Here is a 6,010-nt window from a genome sequence, read left to right on the forward strand (position 1 = left end):
ATATGAGTCTGGTTATTACCCAAAATATCGCGCTGCCAGCCAATCATAGAATCATAGACTATCAGGAAGGGACCTCAAGAGGTCATCTAGTCCAATCCCTTGCTCAAAGCAGGGCCAATCTCCAACTAAATCATCCCAGCCAGGGCTTTGTCAAGCCAGGCCTTAAAAACCTCTAAGGAAGGACATTCCACCACCTCTCTAGGTAACCCATTCCAGTGTTTCACGACTCTCCTAGTGAAAAAGTTTTTCCTAATATCCAACCTAAACCTCCCCCATGGCACTTGAGACCATTACCCCTTGTTCTATCATCTATTACCAGTGAGAACAGTCTAAATCCATCCTCTTTGGAACCCCCCTTCAGGTAGTTGAAAGCAGTTATCAAATCCCCCCCTCATTCTTCTCTTCTGTAGACTAAATAATCCCAGTTCCCTCAGCCTCTCCTCATGCAGAGCTAGTCCGTGCACAGTCCTCATCTCTGGATGGTCCCTGGCTCTGTTGCCCCATACCCACAGCTGCTCCCAGGATAGGTATACGTATTCACTGCAGAAGGAGCACTACAATGCACTTGCATTCTAGCTGGCAACAGCCCTCTGTGTAGTTCACTACCACCCTCGCTCACACACAAACACACACACACATTATTCCTAGCTCCGTAGCTATCATTATCCTGACAAATTCCTGCAGCTAGGAAGATTCTATGCATAGGCTTGTGAGCAGAAGCCATTGCAGAAACAGGGTGGACTACATAAATATGGGCTCATACCTTTCTGATGCTCCTCTGGAAAATCCCTCTGCACTCCTGTTGCTGAAACCTGTGGACTGGGTTTCTCATGGTCCTAATGCTCCCCTGTCTTAGACCTGTGCAGAATGAGTACAAAGTGGATGTAAGACTCTACCCAATCAGAATTCTCTATTGATGTACCCCAGTGGGAGTGTTTCACACCCACTTTCCCCAGGTGTAGATGGCTAAAGCAGGTGCAAGACAGTGGAGATGCAAACTCACTGGGCCAGATCCTTGTTCCCTATTCCCTCAACATCCTTTCCTCTGTGCCAGTAGCACACTGCCTGGGGAATTACACTAGCTATATGCTAATCTCCCTTGTGGTTAGCATAGGATGTGTGTGTCAGGGGCATAACTGATGGAAAGGGGGAATAGCTGGAGAGCTGCTGTGGACTACTGATCTGCTTGTGCAACAATGACTAGGGGCATATTGCACCTGGGTGCAACTTAGAGAAGCCACAAAGTTGCTCTGAATTGTTCCAGGGGTCACACTGGGTGCAGGATCAGGGCAGCTGCACCAAGATAGCATGTGACTGGGACATTCGAAGGGACCAAAAGGGAGTAAGGTGCCCAACTGCTCCTGACTTTCAGTGGGCACCTAACTCATTTAGGCCCCTTTGAAGATCCCAGCCTTTACCCTGCTGGGCCAGGTGCAGCACCAGTGCATCTGAGGACCTAGAACACATAGAGGTGGGGGAAGGCAGCATAGCGGTGAGACAGCTTGCATAATGGCAGATGTAATGGCAACTGAGAGGGGAAGTGGATAACTGTAGCAGTTATGAGTTATGTATGTAAATAGATGCTGTAGAGAGCCGGGATGTCAGTAACAAGAATATGTAAAGCTCAGAACAATATGCAAGTTAAGCAGTGAGGGCCAGGTTGTGACCCACTATATGTGCTTGGTCAGGAAAGTAAGGGAGTGAAAGGTGCCCTCTTACATTCTACTCCCTGAAATGGGCTATATCACAGCACATGGGGGAAGAGAAGTGAGGTTCCATATTTCACTCCCCTTCCCCTGATGTACCAGCTCAGTGGCAGGGGAAATAATCTACACAAAGCATGGGGCTGGCTCACATTGATCCCTTCTGGAGCAAAGCAAGTGGGGGAAGCAGGGAACAGACTGTGACCCTATAAGCCATGATCTGGTTTACTCCTGGAGCTGTGCAAGATGCCATAGATTTGCCAGTAGGTTTTGTCCAAAGAGAGGGAAATTGACATTCTAGCCCCACTAGATATTATCACACAGAGAGACATGGAATGGGAACACTATTCACAGCTGGAACCTGAGAAAGTAAGTACATTTCCCTAAGGGTAAATTCAGCAGAAGTCCTTCAACTCCTACCTAGCCTTTATAGAGCATGTTCTATCAGTTCTCATAATGCTACAACGGAGTAGCATCACCCCCGTTTTACAGATGGGTAAACTGAGGCACAGAGATTAAATGATTTGCACATACTCACCTAGCAGGTCAGTGACAGAACTGGGAATAGAACCCAGATCTCCAGAAGCCCAGTTGCGTGGGCTGTCCACCACAGACCATCCCCTCCTGCTTAGATAAAGGTGATCAAATCCAGGTCCTGTATATGCTATGATTCCACTGCCTTGGAATTCACCTCTTAATTTGCCCAAGAAGGCCCTTCTAAGCTCATCACTGCTATTACAATGAAAGTCAAACCATAAGACAATAGGACCTGGCCATTTTCAAGCTTTCAGTTAAGCTACAGAAGCCAAACACTAGAGTGCAAAATAAATAGACCACGTGTTTTTCTAAAAGTCAAGACTAGTTACCATTGACAAAGCATGTTTGAGGTTTTCCTCCTTCCCCTGTTAATGAACATACCCAAATCATAAACAAATGCACAGTCACACACAAAGACATGCTGTCAGAAGAATTAATTATCTATCACAGGGGAAGATGGGGGCCTTTCTTGCAGACACAGGCCTGGGAAGCAGATAGTCCTGGCCTAGAATTTTTACCCAATGTTACGTCAAGGCAAATAGTGTAGCATAAAAGTCTGAAGCAACGTCTTAATGGCAGGGCTGGCTACCCACTCTCCCATTTCCCCTGCTGACTAAATTTTGATATGGCCCTCAGGTAAAAAAAACAGCTAAAGAATAACAGGGATGGAATGCATCACCATGAACATTTTGAAATACTTCTTTTGGACCTGGCTCACCTGTTATAGCTGGTGTCAAATGAAGCAAAATTAAAGTGTGTCATGGTTTTGGGGTGAGAGGTGGTCCACTGCAGAGAGAAATTGAGGGAACTTTTCAGCTGTAGTTTATGCATGAAATATTAACGGGGACAGGTAAATGATGTTGACTAAGGCAGAGTTTAGAAAAGCATTTGAGTTGAATAAGCCATATCTTTATATACAACAGTCATTCTAAATGATTATTCCTGCCAAACCAACCTTCATTTAACATGTGAGAATTAACAAGGCTCAAGTGGCTAAAATCAGTGTTATGGTAATATTAACACAAAGTGAATATTCCATGGCATGGGAACATAGGCATTACTATACCAGACTGGTGATTCATTTAGTCCAGTTTCCTGTTGCTGACAATGAGCAGAACAAGATGCTTCACAGGAAGGTGCAAGAAATTCTGTTATGGATAATTATGGAATTAGACGCATCTTCCCAACCCCCTCCCACCCATAATTAGTAAGTGATTGGCTCTGAAACATGAGAGTTTAGAGCCCCTATACATTGCTACAACCTTATCTAATATAATTATGGATGGTCTCATTACCCGTATAAATCACTAATCCCATTGCAAGTTAATTGGCATGAGTTAACTACAGAGGTTGTTCTGCTTCTGTGTGATAAAATCTACTAGGATTGCTATCTGATGGGCAGATCTCTAGTAGTCTTTGTGTGGAATTGTCCACTCGCTCAGACTGATGCATAATGGGAGTGTTGGCTTCAGGTGAGCTAATTCTTATTTATGTGAGTGTACGATGAGATGCAGGCCCTGTGTCCTCTTGTGTGTTTTCACAGCTCTGCACACAGTATCACAGTATCAGTAAGAAATAATAGCCCAAGACTGCCTGGATATGTGCATAGACTACAGTATATTTTTGGGGTGCCAAGGACCTGATTCTTTTCTCATGAGTGTAAACTAGGGGTAACTCCACTGAGGTGACGGCATGCCATTGAAGTCAATGGAGTTACACCTGTGTAAAACTAGCATAAGAGAATGGAGACTCAGAGCCCAGATTTCTGAGGCATACTCTCATCTGCAGCCTTGGGCTCAGTTCCTTGACCTCATATGTATTGCCAAGAGCTTTACTGAGTTCAGTGGTGCTACTCTGACATCAGCAGGATTTGGCCTCTGGTTTCTGATTGTCCTAGAGTTAGCCTTTACACTGGCAGAATCAGGCCCATGAAGAGAAAAACAAAAACTAATCTGGTTATTGGATTTGAGCGGTTGTGCCCTTAGGGCTGTTGGCCTGAAGCTCACCAAATTATTCAAACCTGAATGGAGTCTGTTACAAAGATCCCGTCTATAAAGGCAGAGCAAATTAAGACCCTCGCAGACTTCAGGGTTGATTCTCCTCTGTGTTGCATAGTCATTTACACCTGCACCACATGGATGCAAAATGGTTCTAGAACAGTCCTGTTCTGATTGGGTAGCATCTTAACAAGTGCAAAGTAGGTGTAAGGTGGCTATACAAAATGCAAGCCAATGGAGAATGATGTGATATGGGATATGCCAGTGAGGTGTGATATGGGAATAATAGTTGATGCCATCAAATGACATCCTTAGCCAAGGCCATGAGTGCGCCCCTGCTGAATTCTCCCTTCTGCTGTCATGCTTTTGGGTGATACAACTGCGGGAAGACCGACTTTACTTGAGCTATGCTTGGACATTGCGTTTCCTAGAGTGGAGCTTTGATTTTCTGAATGAGCATGCTATGGCAATTATTTAATTAGGAGTGTCCTTGCTCTTGGATCCTCCCTTTACAGCTGGGAGTAGCTGATGTCTTGGAAATATGAGTCAGGGATTTTACTGTGGTGGAACATGCTAAGGGACTCTTCCACCTTCTGGCTGCACCAGTAATTCACAGATCTGTTTCTTGGCTTTGTGATAAAGGAAGTTTAAGCACTTGCTGATGTATCAAATGTTACCATCATTCTGTGCTTTGCTGACTCTACACCTAGCTCCTCTCAACTGGCATAGAGTTGAATATGCTGATTATGCACTATATGTATCTGATGACTTTAAAAACAAACTTTGTATTTGTGGATAATCTAAGCACTACACCCAGATGTACAGACACTCTTTTCTCAACCTGGGTATTATATAATTTTAACATTAGCTTAATAATAAATTTTTTAAATTTGTTCTTATCAATTTAATAGCTGATATGTCCTTTATTTGAGGACTGTATATTAAGTTGATTTTTGAAACTGGGGGTGGAATAGGAGCTTGCTCTGTCCACACCATGCATTGACCTGGTATTGCAGTGCGTCTGGGAACAGTGCATCTCCTTTTGGGGAGAATAATCTGGTTAGAAAAGCAGAAAGAGTTTCACTGTGAAGATGCTCGTTTTGTATGGTTTCTTCAAAATGGGAAAGTAACTCAAATACTTTCCTGATGGACTGTTTTTTTCTCTAAATGGACAACCTATTCTAAATTCTCAATTACTGAGGGACAATCTTCACTCATTGATATATTTTACTTTCTGCCACCAACTCTCTGTATAACTTTTTTCATGAGTGATGTACCCAAATGCACGGATGTTAAATATCTAAACTGTATTCTTAAATTCATTCACCTAAATTTGGGTTGTTGCTGATTATGCACTATATGTATCTGTTGATTTTAAAAACAAACTTTGCATTTGTGGATAATCTAAGCACTATACCCAGATGTTCAGACACTCTTTTCTCAACCTATGTATTATGGGAGTGTTGATTTTTTAACATTAGCTTTAATAAAAATTTTTAATCTGTTCTTATTTTTAAAAAAAGGTATAAATGTCTCCTTAACCCTTTGTACCAGGGTCAATAAGAGGTGATTGCCAGTCAGGGAAAGGTTTACTAAGTACTATTAACCACTTTTTAAAGGCAGTTTTACCTCTTACACTCATGGTTTATGTGAAATGCTGCCAATGTCTACGTTCTGTCCTTTGATTAGCTCCAGAGTGACCAAAACAATTATTTGTTTCCCCTGCCATATGTTTATTGTAGGCTGATGCTTCTGGATTACCTCCTGAAATCT

General features: G+C 43.0%; 1 non-coding gene across 1 annotated transcript; it reads left to right on the forward strand.

Moving 5' to 3' along the window:
* Positions 1-5,089: 5,089 nt before the first annotated feature.
* Positions 5,090-5,278, forward strand: LOC140915408 (U2 spliceosomal RNA). Its single transcript, XR_012160149.1, has one exon. It is a non-coding gene; the product is annotated as a U2 spliceosomal RNA (small nuclear RNA).
* Positions 5,279-6,010: the final 732 nt, after the last annotated feature.

This window comes from Lepidochelys kempii, chromosome 7, assembly GCF_965140265.1.
Source record: "Lepidochelys kempii isolate rLepKem1 chromosome 7, rLepKem1.hap2, whole genome shotgun sequence".
Lineage (NCBI taxonomy): Eukaryota > Metazoa > Chordata > Testudines > Cheloniidae > Lepidochelys > Lepidochelys kempii.